This window comes from Paroedura picta, chromosome 9 (genome assembly GCF_049243985.1).
Source record: "Paroedura picta isolate Pp20150507F chromosome 9, Ppicta_v3.0, whole genome shotgun sequence".
Classification (NCBI taxonomy): Eukaryota; Metazoa; Chordata; class Lepidosauria; order Squamata; family Gekkonidae; genus Paroedura; species Paroedura picta.
The window spans coordinates 61,494,717-61,513,216 of record NC_135377.1 but is presented as its reverse complement, the minus strand read 5'-3'; the positions used below and the strand labels follow the sequence as shown (position 1 = coordinate 61,513,216).

Sequence of the window (18,500 nt, the reverse complement as noted above, 5' to 3'; positions counted from 1 at the left end):
GGCTCGCTTCCTGCCCCGGCTTCTGCAGCGCCGCCTCTCGCGTTATCGTGCAGCCAACAAGGTTCCAGGAAGAAACAGTCCACCAGCGGCCCTGCCAGCAAACGGCCCGATGTGCGGGCGCGGCTCGCGGGCGCGGCCCGGGCGCACCTCGCGGGCGCGGCCCGGGCGCGGCTCGCGGGCGCGGCCCGGGTGCGGCCTGTGCCGGTCCCCAGCCTCAGAAAGGTTGGGGACCACTGCATTACAGAGTGCACAGAATTCAGAGTGCACAATGATTTCAGTTGTTAGCCAGGGCTGCCTACTTAGGCAGAGAGCCGCCGCCCGACAAGGTCAGTTTCTAGCGCCCGCTGTATTCGGCATACAGCGGGCTTTATTACTAGTCTTTTATATAACTCAAGGAGTAGTGAAAAGAGGTAGTCATTACTATAACTTGGTTTAGACAGAACAACAAACTATAATTGCCACCACATTAGTGGAAGCACCTCAGTCACACTTTCCCCTTCCTCTCCCTTTCCCCACTGTGAATGGACAGCTAATTAGAGATTTCTTTTTTTTCCCCCTCCAGTGTGGAAGGCCTCATTCCAGTGAGCAGACCTCATTCTTGGTCTGCTGCATAAGACAGTTTTTTCAAGATCTGTAATAGAGGCTGAGTTTTTACTAGGAACCTAGGATATTTAGAGGTCACTTGAGAACTGCTCTCTGTCCAATAGAGAAGAAGAAGAAGAGTTGTTTCTTATATGCCGCTTTTCTCTACCAGGAGTCTCAAAGTGGCTTACAATCACCTTCCCTTCCTCTCCCCTGAACAGACACCCTGTGAGGGAGCTGAGGCTGAGAGAGCCCTTATATTACTGTAGAAGAAGAGTTTGTTCTTATAAGCCACTTTTCCCTACCCGAAGGTGTCTCAAAGCAGCTTTCCTTTCCTCTCTCCACAAGAGACACCCTGTGAGGAAGGGGAGGCTGAGAGAGCCCTGATATTACTGCTCGGTCAGAACAGCTTTATCAACGTTGTGGTGAGCCCAAGGTCTCTCCGCTGGCTGCACGTGGAGGAACGGGGAATCAAACCCGGCTTGCCAGGTTAGAGGTCAGCGCTCCCAACCACTACACCAAGTTGATGCTTGAATTTTTTTTCTCCCACCATCAGTGGGAATGTGGGTAAGCAGAAATACTTTTGGTGGAAATTTACAAGAATAGCATTTTATGTACAAGAATAGACAACAGTTATATAAACCTAGCTGTACAATGGTGAAAGATGATGGTGAGAAAGACTAATATACTGCTTTTCTTGTAGATGTCTGTAGAAAAGACAGTAAAAAGCAACATTTCTAGCCTGATTTTATGTGCACCCATAAAATGTTCCTTTCCAATATATGGTCAATTATAAAATGTATGAGGATAACCCCTTGCTGAATTCTGGAGAAACTGTAATATAATTTAATACCATTCTAATATAGTGCAGATTTTTTCTTAGCAAGTTGGTTATCATGAAACCCTCAGGGTTTTTTATATATATAACTTGACCTAGAGCTAAGCTGAGCCCTGAATTACAACACATTTTAATGTGAGGTAGGTGAGGCTGAGAGAGCCCTGATATTGCTGCTCAGTCAGGACAGCTCTATCAGTGCTGTGACTAGCCCAAGCTGGCTGAATGTGGAAGAGCGGGGAATCAAACCCAGCTCGCCAAATTAGAAGCTGCCACTCTTAACCACTACACCAAGCTGTCATAAATCCTACTATACTTTTAACGTAAGTGCCATAGCAAGGATTGCCCTACACTTTCTGAATACACTTTAGATACACATCCGGAGTCCAGCTTGGGTTGCCAAGCATGGTTGCAGGACATCAGGTAGAGCAGGGACTTCACCAGAACCGGGAGAGAGATAAAAGTGACATCCGTCATCTTTAAGAGTTGGCAAAACTCTGTTTTTTTCCCTTTGCCTTTTTCTTCTTCTGCCTAGGTAGGTCATAGTGGGTATCAAAAACATACCTTTCTTTCTCAAGGTTTTCAAGCTGAATAAAGTATGGCTTCTGTCTGTTCTGTCTGTCTGGAGGCCTAAGTCTAAGTTTTGACCGATGATGAAAACTCCATTAATGGATGCTGTTTTCTCACAGTATTCCGAATTGAGCCCAAGTGTTTCTTGTTATAACCCTATGAACCAAAAGCATGAAGCCTATTACTTTTAATGTTGTCTATGTGCTTGGAATGCTATCTGGTTCTAGCAGAATATCTGACTGAAAGCTGTGCTCACAGGAGCACATTCTTGGCTCTGCCTGACAGAGTCAGCAAAAGTTCACTTTCTTATACCTCTGCCTGCTCTTCATTTGACCGTGTATCCACCCACCTGGTAATCCTCATTCGGCCTGCATTCGACTTTAGAGGAAATGTTTTTCCATTGAATTATAACATTATTGCAGAGCTGGGCCATAGCAGCTGCCAATTTAGATAAGTTTTCTCGGCCGAGTTGCACGGTCAAAAAGTGAGATTGATGAGCCATTGAGCTGGAAAAGGCTTCCTGTTTAGGAACAACAAAGGTAACCCCTTGTAAAATGAAATCTTTGTGATTTTGCATGCCTACAGTTTGCTCCAAACTGCTCATATGCTGAATATTGTGTTAATCGTTTGTTCCCATGGCTCTTGGGTGGAAGAAGGGAACACATTTCCCAGGCAACCGCATTGAACATTCTGCATCATGAGCTTAGTGTGATGACTGGTGGTTGGGAGTCAAGAAAAGAAGAAGAAGAAGAAGAGTTGGTTCTTATATGCCGCTTTTCCCTACCCGAAGGAGGCTCAAAGCGGCTTACAGTCGCCTTCCCATTCCTCTCCCCACAACAGACACCCTGTGGGGTGGGTGAGGCTGAGAGAGCGCTGATATCACTGCCCGGTCAGAACAATTCTATCAGCGCCGTGGCGAGCCCAAGGTCACCCAGCTGGCTGCATGTGGGGGAGCGCAGAATCGAACCCAGCATGCCAGATTAGAAGTCCGCACTCCTAACCACTACACCAAACTACACCCTCCCTGTTCTTCCCTGCACAGCCTCACTTATTTTGTCAGCAAAAAAACATGGGGTTGCAAAGTGTGTGGAGATAACACAAGAATCACTCTGCTAGAGAGTCCTGTATAATCAAGTCGTACACTTTTAACCTTTTTTCTCTACACTTCTGCTTCTTCAGTGGGCTCAAGAAATCAAATAGGAACAGTGCCTGAATGATTCCCAAAGGAAAGGACCTCACAACTACAATGTCCTAGAAGAATTCTTCATATTGTTCAAATAGTTTGTAACTCTAAAAATGGTATCTCCTCCTGGATGCTTAGGAATTATCTGTGGTAAAGTTGTAAGGTCCTTGATTTTGGGCACCATAGAGTTGTGCGTGGCAGCATCCGAATCAGCCGTTCCAGGGTGATGCAGCCAGTGCTGTGCCTCAGGGGGGGGAGGGTAGGCACGGGCACCGATGTATAACTCGGTGCGGGCGCCGATGCATAACTCGGCACTCACACGCAGGCCCGGAGCTCCGTGTGTGCACCGAGTTACGCACTGTGTGTGAGCAGAGTTACGCACCGGTGCCCATGCCTCCCCTTCCCCCCCCCCCCCGTGGCGTGGCACTGACTTCGTCTGCCTGGAACAGCCGATTTGGATGCCGCCACGCACAACCCTAATTCAGACATTGTACCTATTTGGTTAATTGAGTCTACCAGATCTTTGTGTGGATTACAGGGTGATATTTAAGACAAGGCCTCATTTATAATCACTTTATGTGCATTGTCACTTATTTTGTCAACAACTGAGGGCCAAACTACACATTAATGCATCCACAGGTCCAACCTGTGCCTGCCGATTCCATTTTAGAGGGAAAGGCAGCCATTTCAGTCAATCCATTTATTTACAGGCCATTGACCAGTGACTTCCAACAAATACGTAAAATGCCACAATACATATAGATTATATTAATGTGGCATAGCTGGTTAATAGCAGCAATTCGTAAAGATGATAAAATTAGCATATAATAATAATTAGAGAATTACATAACCATTTAAAAGAGCTTTGCATTTGCAAATCATAACGTGACAAAATTTTGCCACCATACATGAAATTCTCATGTGCTTGTTGGCCAAAAGATGTCTTAGTATCAGACCTTCAGAATATTTAAAAGAATTTTCTAGAGGGAAGAAATGTGTGAGGAGGGGAATGATTAATGAATTCCTCTCTTCAGCATAGAATGGGCAATTGTCTCAACAGTATCTGAACAAAGACAATGCCTCAGTAGCATGGGGATGCCCGAAAATCTGCCCTGTAAAACTGCCAAGGGGAGGGCATTACATCTAGCCCTGGGAAATGTCCATCTTAATTTTGTACTTATGATTTGTATCAAGATATGATGCTGGAATCACACTCAAGTCCGATTTTAAGTTCTTAAAGAAGGGAGGCAAAGCAGTCAACTCATTTTGAGCTTTGATATCTGTTAGCCGCTGCCTTATCAAACTTCGCTTTAATGCATGCGCTCTCTAAAAGCTGTTCAGGGTCTAGCCCAATCAATCTTAGTTTGTCCAGGACTCTGAGAGACTACTGCAGATGTGGAACAGATGCTGGCAAGGCAGGAATTAAGCCAGTAGGTTTTAAGTAGACCCTTACCCAATAATACAGTGTATGAGACTAAGGTAGACATTTTATAATAGCTCGATCCCACACTGGAGTGATACCAGATGATCTTGTTCCCTTGTTGATCCTTTTTAAGTGCCAATACAGCTGCTTTTGGCCCTTTAAAGGGCATGAAGCAGAGAAATGAGACTGCCTGTTGCTGCTGTGCCATAGACCTGATCAAGATCAATGGCTATTGTGGCCATTTTTAAACATCTAGATTGTCCTCTAAAGTTGGCAGCCTTGGGTTTGGCCTGTGTCAGCCATAAGATTTAGTTTGGCTCTGTGGCATCTGGCAGCCATGGCAATATAATTTCCAGGCTACCTGAGAAGTCAGTGTGCTCTGGGTGCACCATAGACTGACAAAATTATAAGGAGGCATTGAAAGAAGAGAAAAGGGGGGAGGGAAAGAGGCTCTTCCCAACCAGCCAGCCAGTTGACTAGCTCACTAGCCTAGGAGGTGGGAAGAAAAACATTACAGGTGGAAAACTTTGTCTCTGAGGCACCTTCCAAACCAGAAGATTGTTGTGTGTGCTTCACAGTGCAGGTGAGCCTTATAAGCTACTGAGGCATGGACTTTCGGCTTAGGAACTTTGGTGGTATCGGCACTTCAGGGTGGAGTGCATGTGTGAGGTTAAGTGGATTTGATCCCCCCCAAATAATTAGTAGTTCCTGGGAGAGATAGAATCAAACCCCTATCTTATCCACATATTCATTCATTCATTCATTCATTCATTCATTCATTTGGATTTTTATACCGCTCTTCCATATGGCTCTGGGCGGTTTACATAGAATGTTGTAAAAATAGTTACATAGAACATTATAACAATCTGTCAGATAACAATCACATGGCATGTCAACCCGAACAGTATTTCAACAGAACAGCAACACTGACATATCCCTGGGGAGATCAGATTGTTCAATCATGGAAGGGGCATCTGAAGGGGGGGGCAGCAGATGTTTTGAGTCGGTCAGCCTCAAGCAAATGCCTGGTGAATGCCTTTGGTATAAGGCAGAAAGTACACGGAGGAGACAGGAGTGGAATCAAACACCAATGCTGTCCTATTTGTCCCTAGGGAAGGCAGGCAGCACCTGGCATCCTTTCTTTCTTCTTCTTCATTCTTTCTTAATGTGTACATAGAGGACTCCCTGCTTTGGTACCGATCTCCCTGTTTCAGGGGGTTAAGAGAGCTCCTGGAAATCCCCCCACCCAAAATTTTCATGGGAATTGTAGTCCATGGATATCTGGAGGACCACAGGTTGACTACCCCTGCTCTAGGGAAGTTCCTCCTGGCTTGCTAGTATCTCAAGGTTCAACTGCCCAGAGCTTCTCCTGTTAAATGGTGTTCCCGGTAGTACAAAAGTGGACACTGATTTTTGCAGTGGCCTTTGGTGACTTTTGCCTTATCACAGCATCCTTCCATGTGCGTCAAGCCTGCAGGGCTTGATCAGTCCCTTTGAAAGGGCGACCACATCTTTTAAATTTTTCAGTGGCCTCTTTTATTACATCTAGTTTATTCAGCGCAGATTGACAGCTTATTAAAGCAGGGAGAGAGCACCGTGATTTGTTATTGAAATTCCACTGTAATTACTTCCGCTCTCCGCTGCATTACAATTAAGTTCAGTGCTGAATACTTTAGGTTTATTAGGATATTAATAACTATTAAATGCTGGTCGGCGTAATCTGTTATTAAATTAAGCAATAGGCCATGGCTGGCTGCCTGTTATAATCACTATTGTCACATCTCTAGTGTACAGAAACGCATAATGATAGAGACATTTTGAGGAGGAAGGATTAAAATGGGTCTAAGGGCAGGAGTTAGATGGTTTTCAATACATACCAGGATGGCATTCTATACATCAGGGGTAGTCAACCTGTGGTCCTCCAGATGTTCATGGACCACAATTCCCATGAGCTCCTGGCAGCGTTTGCTGGCAGGGGCTCATGGGAATTGTAGTCCAGGAACATCTGGAGGACCACAGGTTGACTAACCCTTCTATATATAGAAGAACCAGGTACACAGGTACACACATGTACAGGCACGTTTAATCTCCCCATGCCAGTAATTTTGAGGACATATGTTCTTTTTTTTTTTTTATAGAAAGTTTTTATTTTATTTTTCCAAAGTTGAAGACAGTGAGATACATGCAATCTACATTGTTAATACAGAAAAGGAGAGCTATGCTCTTCATTTGATACACATGGTTCCCCATTTTAATCCCTTTTGTAAATAGTTCGGGTAAGGGCCCCATTGTTCTTGAAAGGCCTCTTCTATTCTTCCGTTAACTATTAGTGTCAGTTTGGCTATCTTGGCAAGATCAGCTAGTTTATTCAGCCAGTCTTCTGTCGAGGGTAGTTCTTGTGTTTTCCATTTCTTGGCCAATTCTAGTTTTGCTGCTGTCGTCGCATAGAAAAAGAAGCTCTGTATGTGGGTTAGGAAGCACTGTGGAAAAACATTTTGGTTCTCCGTTTCAATCTTAAAAACCCTCTTCTCTCCATTTAAGATTATAAGACTGGCTACAATATTATGGACTTTTACCCAAAGCTTATAGACTTTTTATAGACTTTTTCACGTTTGCACCACATTTAAAAAAAGAAGTCTACCTTGTTACCATCATTTCAACATTTGTTTGCATAGTTTCTGATAGTTTTAACAATCATAAACAGTTTATACTTAACGTATTCCTAGAGCCCTCCACAGTTCCACTAGAGAAAGGGAAAAAGGAAAAAAAAATAAGCCTGCTTAGTTGTACGGAAAGAAGAGAAACAAATATATATAAGTGTACATTGTTAATACCAGAAATAATAAAATGGAGTCTTCATTAATTAGTAGAATAGATTTTTCGTTAGTTATATTTACACCTCCTCAGTTAGAAACCTCCTTTTAATTATGCTTTAAATTTAGGCTGAAAGTCACTACAGAGATATGTTAGATAATTCAAATTCAGCTATCATAGGAAATCTAGAACCCCACACTGTAATATAAGCCCATTCCATTAGGTGTCTTCTTTTAGTTATGCTTTGATTTTGGGCTGATAGACACTGCGAAATTAGGTTTAATAATACAAATTCAGCTTACTTAAAAGATCTTAGACCCCAGATTAACTTCTTAACTAGTTATATTGCCTATATGGCTACATAAAGGAGGGAAAAGAGGAAAAGAATTTCAACCACTGTGTTACATTTCCATTCCCCAAGTTTCTTAAGGGGGTCTCATATCGAGGCTTATTACGTCTTGTGGCTCCCGTTGACTAATGTTCTGTCCTATTGGTCTTTCGCTGGGAAAGTACAGTTGTAGTCTTTCCCTCGGAGTACACATCGATAAATCTTGAAGCAGTTGTACCTCCTGGACTCCAATATCCGTACCGATGTTTTTCCATGAAGCTCCTTTCAATCGATTGCTTTCACCGCAGATCCATATGTCTTTTAATTGATTCTTGTGTATTGTTGCTTTGGAGTGGCTATATATCTTCTCAGGTAGGGTGTCCTTATCTGAGCTGCAAGACTCTGACATCCCCTTTTCCATCTCCATAATTTCAGATTCCTCTTCTGCTGATAATTTTCCACCTTGTTTAGAGCTATCATCAGCCACTACTATTGGTTCATCATTCCTGTTGGAGACTTCTTCCTTAATACCTTTAAACTCCATGAGCATATTTTTAAGTGAGCCATTTAGACCGTTTATGCACTGGAGGTTTCATGCCGGGCTGCAGGCTGGAGTTTTACTTGTGGCAGGTTGCCCCACCTCTTCCTGCACCCACATGGAGGAGCATTTGGCCTGGTGCACCTCATCCACCCCCGATCTGTGCTCCTGACAGGGGGGTGGGGCAGTGAAGGTCCCAGTGCATAAACGGTCTTATAGATTCTTTCAGGTCTTGTGTTTGTTTCTCTAGAAGATATGCAAATTTTTTAAACGAAAACATGTTCCAGGTTTGGAGTTTTGTTAGACTTAATCAATTATGCATATGTTGTTTCCAAAGTATATTTGCAGTTTTGCAAATAATCAGTAGAGGTCCCTCCTTATAAAACTCAGAGTCCTGGGAAATCAGCCAAAAGACAGTTAAAAAACAAGGAGCGATTGTAGAGCAAAGCAGAAAGACAAGACCAAAAATAGCACTCCAGATAAAATTTTGTCTCTTTGCACACACTAGTCCCTGTAGTTGCCAATGGGAAACCGAAACTATTTTCTTCACCAGCTGTCGTCCGTCGCTTTGATGACCTGTTGAAGCTTTTCCAAGCCTGAAATCTCGTTCTGGTACAGAACTCTCGCAGAACTCTCGCGAAGTCCTTATATCTGCTTTTTCAATCTCCGGTTTATAAACAATGGTGAGGGGGTGTTCTGGCTGTCTTAGCCCCTTTCTCTACCTTCTCCCACTTATCTCCTTGTCACTCTAGCTGCTTAAATTAAGGAGAGCAGCTCTTCACGCCGAGAGTTTGTTCCAAAGGGAGAAGGTGCCGGGGGAAACCCCCACTCACTGTTTGTAGGCTCGATCCGATATCTGCCAGTTGTTTTCACTCCGGAGTTGTGATGAGTCAGAAGTCTTGCAAGGAAGAATCCAATTAGCTTTGAAGATTAAAGTAAAAGCTGTGTAGATTGCAGAGTTGTAAGAAAAGACGAAAGTTTTAAAATGGCGAACGGCACTTGCTGGACCCTGTGCACACTGAGCTTATGTTCCAGGGAGTATTAAATTCCCTGCGGAACAGAAAGGCCCCAGAGATTCACAAGGAATTCCTGAGAAGATGGTAGGTGGGTTTGCGTACCCAAAACCTGATTCTGTCAATCACAGCAGTGATTGACCCTCAGTGGAACAGGAGCTCGAAGTATTCGAGCTATCCAAGTGCCATGGCTCCGCCCTCCCTGAGGACATATGTTCTTAATATTTGTGATTTGTGAAGCAAATCCAGTGTTTCAAAAACAAGATTCATTATCAATATTATTGACTTCCTCTCCAGTATAAATGTCTGCTAAACAAAAATTGCCTTAAGTATGGGCAATGTACTTTCAATCTTTGGAAACCCCTCAGATTTCCTCCCTGATTCTTTGTCATAAATAAATAATAAACAAATAGTTTCTATAATACCCCATCCTTGGCAGCTCAGGGCACTTAACGATATTTTAAAACGGGACATGTTAAGCAGTAAAACAAAATAGCAAATCTTTCACAAAAACTGCCTCCTGTTATTTGTTTCTCCATGGAGATAGATCAGAGTTTGGTGGGGATCCTGTCTGTGGATATTTCAAGTGGGGAGGCCAGCATCTCATGATGTTCTTACCCGGCCTCAACCATAGGCCTGGTGGAACACCTCAGTTATGTAGGCCCTCCGGAATTGTTTGACATTCTGATGGACCCTTATCTCTTCAGGCAGAACATCCTAACAGGCTGGGGGCAAGGCTGAAAAAGCCCTGGTCCTGGTGGAGGCCAGGGGGCACTGAGGGGATTTAGACTGTCTGATCTTCCTGGGGGGGCATATAGGTATGTGTGTTGCAGGATGTATGTGTGAAATGTGACTTTCTTTGAATAGCAACAATACACGAAATGTTGTTGTTGCTATTATTGAATTTGTTATCTGCCATTTTCAGTGAACCGTCTCATGGCGGGTTACAGAATAAAAGCCCACATAACAATTATAATTAAATTAAAATATAAATATATAAAAGCTGTTATTCTTCTTCACCATTCTCAAATTTAAATTAAGAGGGGAGGGAACACCTTCTTTACTACACAGGTTGTTTTACTGAGTAGGGCAGGATGAGTAGGTCCTGATCCCCACCTGATCAGCTGTGTGTCAGTTTCTGACCTATAGGCAACTGCAGACTTAGTGTTTGATCACTGAATGATTGATCCAGTCCAAATGTATTTCTGATTGGTGTGGTGGTTAACAGTGGTGACTTCTAATTTGGTGAACTGGGTTTGATTCTCTGCTCCTCTGCACACATCCAACTGGGTGACTTTGGGATCATCACAGCCCTGATAGAGGTATGCTGACCAAGCAGTCCTGTCAGAGCTCTCTCAGCCTCACCTCCCTCAAAGGGGGCCTGTTGTGGGGAAAGGAAGGGAAAGCAATCATAAGCTACTTTGAGACTCCTTCAGGCAGTGACAAGTGAGGTATAAAAACCAACTCTTCTTCTTCTTCTGGTTCACTGTCTGACTGTAAATATCAAACAAGGTAAGCATGTCTGAAAAAGAAGATCATGGCTTCTCTACTTGGAAACAGAAAGGGGTTTTGTTTTTTTAAGGTATCCACAAAGCATCATCTTCTAATCAGCCACTCCCCATGGTATCCAGGTCCTTGGTATATTCTTCCTTCAACATGATTTGATCATGTTGAACAACTTGAATAACACAGTCCAAGCATGTCTGCAAGCCATGTGGATGAAGATGCCCTTTTTAAAGGATTCACCCAGGCTGATTCTGCACTTACTTTGTTTATTCTGTTGTGGATCCTGCTGAATTCAGATTGATTTGAACTCGGGTCTTCCTCCACCCCCATTGAAACAGAAAAGTGTTCTGCATGTGAAACTCAGAAGGGTGGGGAGCCAAGCGCAGCAGAAGCCTCTTTCTTTCTTTTCTTGAGGGGAGGGGGGAAAGAGGACTGGAGACAGCAGAGGAGGATGAAAAAAACCAAGAGGAAAATCTCTACCGAGAGAAGTTAGGCTCAGCAGCAAGTTTGGAACATGCTTTCTGATGCCGATTTTTCAAATATTGAGGGTTATATCCACTCTAGGATATTGCGGGGAATCAGGGGTCAATCATGCTTCTTGCAGAGGGAAAATTTAAATCAGACAAAATCAACATGGAAATCACATTCATGGAGACGGCAGGGACTGAATCGACCTGGGATTGAAATAAAAGTTCCATGCAGATTCAGCCCTACATTCCCTGAGCCCCCCTCCTGCTGCCCTTCAGTCTCCAGCTCTTTCTGCTGCAGAGATATATAGCTATAGAATGCTGCCATTAAGATATCTCTGCAAAAAGAACAACACATCTCTACAACAGCAAGGACTTAATAACATTTCTTTGGAACACATTTCATATGATAAAAGGCTGAAGAATCTGGGACTTCTCAGCCTCATTAAAGATAGTTATGGCATCTCAAATTATGCATGGGCTTGAGAAGGGGGATACAGATGGAGGTGGTCAGAGCATTCAGTTCCCTTCCTTCTAAACTTGGTATTACTGTGACTGCTTGTGGAAGGATGAAACTTTTCTTCCTGTATCTGAGGAAGCTGGAAGTGGGGGCAGAGAGAAAACCATTCTTGGCATGGAAACTTTTCTATTACCATGTAATATCGGGTATATCCACAGGCAGCTGGCTGAGAGCTATTTAAACTGGGCGCTGAACTAGGCACAGGCACTGACAGGCAGTAGTTAAGCTGCTGTTATCCTTTTTCCTCCATGTCACTGCTAATGATACCGCAATTCTCCCCAAACTGGGATCCTTTGGCTATGTTTTGACAGCATGCTTTTATTCCAGTGGCCTGCACTATTCTTTGACGATGTCATTTCCGCTGGAGATCTCTCTCCTCCCCTATCCTTTAATTTATGTTCGGCTTTGAAGAAATGGCCCACCCTTGCCAGCTTTTCTTCCTTGTAGTTCTTCTCCCCCACCCCACCAGGCCAGATTGTTTTGGCTAATAGACATCTTTGCTTTCTGTACAGAATGGTGTTGCAAAGAGATGCAGATAATAGTCCTGCACATTTTGAAATAAGCTTATGTCCCATAACTGATTGCATGATTGTAGCCTAACAGGGATTGATGGCAAGTAACTTGATCAGCTGGTTTCTTATGTTGCTCCTGTTACCCCATTATCAGCCAGTTGGCCTGACAAGGCCTCAGACATCTGCGAAAGGAGCAGTTTCATGAAAAGAAAGGCACAATTGTATCAGTGAAAGCCATACCTGGTTGTCTGGAATTGGTGATAATGGACAAGATTTCTGAACATGTAGAGACCAAGTATAGAAAGTGATCCTCATAATATGCTGGATCCCTGAGAGCAAGGACCTTTTTCCCATGGAGAATGGTTTTCCTGTGTCCTCCCTCCCACAACAGCCCTAAATGCTTGCCTGAAATACTGTTTCTAGGTGAGAGGGGAGCCACAGAATGGATTTGGGTGAGGTTTCAGACAGTTGTCTGTGTGGAGGGAACAGAATAATCACAGTCCATGAGTTCAGAGACCTGGGTCTTATCTGCACTGGGCTTTTTATACTTTATCAGCTCAGATTTAAAAGAGTAATCTGCACCTGATCCAATTTCCAGTATGATGTCAATCACTTTATTATTCCATCTGCAACTTCCTAGCTCCACTCTAGAGTGACATCACCTTTTCCCTGGGATATCTGAGAATGGATATTATGCTTTATTGGAGGAAAGAGTTCCAAAAGCCCATTATTCCTCCATGCAGATGTTTGCCTTTTTGGATTTTCTCCTAGCCCAGCCATACCTCATCATACTCTCTGTGTATACATTTTGGCTCTTTGAAGGCCAAATTGGGGCAGACACAAGGATGAACTCCTTACACAGTTGAGTTCCAGCCATCTTCTGAGACTACAACACAGCCAACTGGTGCAGTAACAGGTATGTATTTTTAGAAAACTCCAGTTGTGAATGCTTGTCCTGCTCATGATTGACCTCTTCCTCATGGGCCTGATGCTGGGAGAAGGTTAAGAGCATCTTCTAATATTGGTATGTAGTCAAGAGTCCTAGTGGTCATGGTACAGTCCACCTTTCTATGGATGGTGCCATTTTTCCTTTTTTGTGCTCTCTTTTTAATGGACAAGAGGAAGCAAATTGAAACCAAAGTATTTGTGCTTACCCCTCAAGAGTACTAATGCTATATTTCTGGCTGTGTAGGAGTTTAAGAAGTATATTAACTACTTGTATTATACATGTAGGCAGTCTAAAATGATTCCCACATTTCTTTCCTTCTCTTCTATGGCGTTGTTTTCCATATCTTTTATGCCACTAATAACAAGCAGACTCATTGCAATCTGCAACCATCAAGCCATTATATCTAATTTCTATAACGAGAGGATAGATGTTAAAATGTCTGTGCATTGTTTACACAGAAAATAGAAAATGTTATTTCATTATCTTTCTTTGCTTAAGGTTAACTTGCATATCTGTAGCAAATGATCACTTTTTGGCCACAATGTGATCCAAGTTCACTCTTTGCTCACACTTATTTAATCATTAATTTATCTTGATTGGTGGGCTTGGGATTTTAAGAAACTGAAATGCCCTCCCCTCAAATATAAATGATGGGTTTTCATTATAACAACATGGACTCTACCACCATCTATCTTCCATGCGGATACAACTTTCCTCCGACATGGTTCTTTGTCATTTCTGCTTCCATCTCTGTAAAGTTAGCCAGATACTAATATATGCATGCAAATGGAGAGCAACAGTGAATATAATTATGGTGGCAATGTGATAAGTGTATAGCCATGCTGCTCAGTAATACTAAGTATTTAGCAGTGGCAGCTAGAGTTAAATTATGTTTTGTATAAGAGCATGCAAATAGCCTTTAGCAAAGCGGCCAGAGTTCTGCCTGTCTGCAGAAGTGATGCTTTTGGAGTCTTAATAGAATGGAAACAGTTCATTCCCTGCCACCCAGATATAGCCTCTGGCAATTCAATATATTGAAGAGTCACTAAATACTGGATTAACTTGGGTAAATGTGCACAAAAGGACGTGTGATTTCTGTGGACTATTTATACAAATGAGCCTTCCTCCTCTCCTGCAGCCCATTCTGGTCTCACAGCCATCAGGATCAGCTTTTTGTGGTGATGTAATAGGGAGGGGGTTGCAGGAGTTGGGAAAGGTGGGACGGAGCCATTTCACAAGTGAGTCTAGTCCCCTATCTAGTTCTCATCGGTGTTCCTATATTCCATGAATGCAACCTTTCAAGTTTTATTCTCATTGCCACTACTAACTATTTATGAAGTTGATCTCCAGGTGCCTACCAGTGTGCTTCGTGGCTTCCACATGCTTTTCCTTGTCACATTTCTTCTGCAAAGCAAACAGCATATTTTCTCCCCCATTAGAGCAGAAGATGATCAGAAGCCTCAGTAAGCATCAGCTTTGAGTCTGCAGGAATGTCCATTTGGAAGCAGCTGCTGTCAAGATGCCACCTTATATAGTTGCCTTCCATTTTACAGTGGTCCCCGTTAGCTGTTCTGTAAATTCCAAAAGAGGACAGATGCTCAACAGTGTTGTCTGAGTGCAGCTTGCTGACTCCTGTCCTCCTGCACTGCCCTGTTAGGGTGCATAGAGTTGACTCCCTGCACCCTGCCGGGGTGAGTGAGACTGTAAAGAGCCAGCAAGCATCTTTCCCCATCAGGAGAGGTGCTTGCCAGCTCCTTCCCTTCCATGCTGCTCTGTCAGGGTCCAGGGAGTCTTCTCCTGGCATCCTACCTGGATGGGGGGAGTTGGAAATGTAGAGATACAGAAAGTGTCTCTCCCCATTGGGAGAGGCAGTTGTTGGATCCTTTGCCCCATGCCACCCCTGCAGGGAGCCTTCTCCTTGCTCCCTGCCTGGGTGGCTTGCTGAACGTTCAAAAGCCTCCTGGTATGGGCAGGGCTCTGCTGGGAAGCTTTCAAATGTTCAGCATGTCATCGGGAAGGACAGTAAAGATTTTATAGATTATGATCTTGCTTCTAACTCCCTCCTTTCTCTGTTTTAGCAGGTGAGGAGAGGAGAAAGGGTTTAATAGTTGAGAACTCATTGTGAAGCTGGAGCAAGGCTCATCACTTTGAAATTAAGGCTAAGATTTATTTTTGTTTTGGAAGCTGACATACAAATGTTGGTTGTATTTTCTTAATTGCAGTTGCTTAGTCAGAAAATTAACAATTGTGTTGTGGTTTTTGGATTGCTTTGAAAATAATCTTTTAAAGTATTAAACTTGCGCCTCATGATTCCATGAAACTTCCTCAAGTTGCTGTCGTAGTCCCCCTAGGGCAGAAAAAGTAGACGCTGCTTTTAAGTTATTCTTCCCATAATGGCAACACAAGACCACATGTTCCAAAAACGAGTGGCTCTCTTCATGTCCCAGCAACGTCTTTTCTCAACAGGTTGTGGGAGAATTGAAGATAAAGGCTAAAATCCCAGGTCTAAATCATTTATGTACAGTTGAATCATGTTGATCTTAAAGATTATAAAGCATGAAAATGTGTGCCCTAAAACCCCCAGTGCCATTATCAGCTCATATTTAAAGGCTTTTTCTTCTTTCTTCTTATACATTGAGCAGATATAACGAAAATTGCCTTGAATCTGTTGGGAGCAATCACATGTAAGCTTTGAAAGATATAAACTCCTTTCCTCGTCACTTGCCAGAAAGACACAAAACAGATATCTGGCTGGGGGCCCGGTCGGTCTGTTTTTATCTTACAGGGGGTTGGAGGTAGATGTTATTCTTCAAGGTCATGGTACCAGAGTGCTGTGAGGTCCCGTGACTTTGCAACAAAACAAGTAAAAAAATAAATAAATAGGCCACTTGTGTTGCAACTGATAGCTGGATAAATAGAGCCAGTGTTAGGAGGAACAGCTGAACTGCTTTCTTTTGGAATCCATAGTGACAAAATGCCCTCTTTGAGATACTGAATGTTCTAGCGACCAAGGATTGGGGGAAGTAAACTGCAGAGTCCACAGAAGGATGGCATAAAGCCCACACAAGGGGCAACCTGCCTGTCTCTTTTTCTAAAAAATAAATTGTTTGCAAAATCAGAGCAAGGGCACCACTTCAGTTTTTGGTCCTAGAAAGGGAGGAAAGATTCCTCGAGATTGAGAATTCAGACTCCTTTAAGATTCATCCGGGGAAAAGTGATTGCTCTCCTTTTTTATATCTCGTGATAACCACAGTGGCATTATTAACACAAAGCCAATAGGCCCTTCCTGTTTTAAGCACAGGTAGCAGAGTCTCTGCAATGTGGAACTAATCCAGGGGGCAGTTTAATTGCTCATAACCATAGCTAGCCAGCCATTATATGTATAAAATCCGTTTAGCTGGCTTTTTCCTTGTCTGGAAAACTTAAACACCTCTGAGGCGGCTGACAGCTAAAACAATAAAACAGAACCCATTAAATCACTGCCCTGAAGAGCCAAATGAATCTAATCAACATGATGGGGACTGCAAAGTGTGCATATTTACCATAGTGACAGCTTTCTTTATTTCTTTTAAAAATGGCTAAAATTGTTAAATAAAAATTGAAAAATCAAAAGTTAACCTGTCCCCCCCCCCCTTGATAAACCTATTAAAACGGGCCATTTAAAAGCAAGCCTGGGCATAAAAACAGGTTAAAAGAAACATCGAACAGCTGACTCAAAACAGCTAAAAAAGACAGAACCCCTTAGTTTAAAGCCTGGGTTAGCATTACCAGTCTCAAGATGGGGCATGGAGTTCCCCCCTCGCCTCAAACTCCTTTCCCTCCCCTAGCTTTGCCCCCCTTGGGAGTCACTCATCAATATCCAAGAATTTCCCAAGCCACAGTTGGTTTAGTCTGGATATAAAGCAATTTTTTTTGGCTTGTCCTCTCAAAGACAGTATGGTAGGCACCAGGAGTGGTGCCCCTGTTCAAAGGGGGGTATTGCAAAGCTGAGACACCACCACTGAAAAGGCTCAATCTCCGGTCACCATCTGCAGCAGGGGCACAGAGAGCAGAGCTTTGAGAAGTCTTTAGAATAATGGTTAATCTCTTCTTGCACTTGTGAATGTGCTCAGAGTATGAACTCTTACATTGTTTTTATTTCAGGAAAAGATTTTTCCTGAAAAATGATATGATTGAGTGTTTGTCTTCAGCAAAACAGCGTATCTAATATATATATATTTAACCATGATTTTCTCTTACCCGTAATAGCTCCGTGGAGAACATTAGGATCTTCTGAAATTGGTTTGTTTTTGGTTTTTTGCTGGAAGGTTTATTCAACCAGAGAATCCAATCCACTGTATTCAAGGGGATGATGAGGTGAGTTTTGACTGTGACCCTCCCTTTCCCAGCCACTCTGGTAAGAAGGATATGGTATCTTTAGGGCATTCAGGGGCTTTCTGCACTCCTTCAAAATCGCACAATGGTTGCCAATTGAAATCACTACAGTTTTGCCATTATGCACAACGTCGCTGACAATCTGCCACACACCTGAAACCGATCCGCAAAAAGCGCTTCCTTGTAGCGCTTTCAGGGAAATCCCCCAAAGTGGATTCACCCTCCGGAAAGCGCTACACTCCTGCAACCAATCTGCAACACTAGTGGGAAAGTTCTGTGCGTTACCATTGTTGTGGTTTCTACAAAGTCCCTCCCCCTGGCTCTCTCCTCTGATCTTCCGGCGAAGCGATCGCCATTTTTTTTTCTCCGAGCAAGCGGAGATCAAATCACCAGCAAGCCTTCGTTTACCCAGTGAGGCTTCCCCGGCTGCAGTCCCTCCCCAGAGCTCTTTACAGTCACTAAGCACAAACAACAGAGAAGCCTGTTTGCTGATGTATTTTCCCTTTATTTTTTACACTGTTTTCGGCTGAAAATCGGGCCCGTGAGGGGGGGGGAATTTTTTTTTTCACTCGAGGGGAGCGTGGCAACGATGAAACGACAGCTCAAAACACCTGCCAGCTGGATGGGTCTCTCTGTTGCAACGAATCAACGCATATTCGTTGCAACGGGTGTGTGTGTGTGTTTTTTTTAAAACCTTTCTTAAAGGGAAAGGGGCTGTTTGGGAGCATGCTAACGGCTGCCCATTGGCTGCTTGACGGCCAGGGGCGGGACGAGCTCGGCAATAGCGCTTCCTTTCTAGCGATTTTTGCTGAGACCGGAAGCCTGTGGGAAACGATGGAAACGCAACTGGATTCCACTACAAAGGCAGGTATGCATAACAACGAAT

General features: G+C 43.4%; 1 long non-coding RNA gene across 6 annotated transcripts in view; it reads left to right on the top strand.

Moving 5' to 3' along the window:
- LOC143845043 (uncharacterized) overlaps window positions 1-18,500 on the top strand; it is a 622,217-nt gene that overhangs the window by 558,944 nt on the left and 44,773 nt on the right. The window contains exon 14 of one of the 6 annotated variants that reach the window (XR_013234238.1): window positions 13,063-16,786. The exons of the other annotated variants lie outside the window; for them this stretch is intronic. This is a non-coding gene — a long non-coding RNA (uncharacterized LOC143845043). Of the gene's footprint in view, window positions 1-13,062; window positions 16,787-18,500 lie in introns of those variants that run through there. 6 annotated transcript variants of the gene reach the window in all.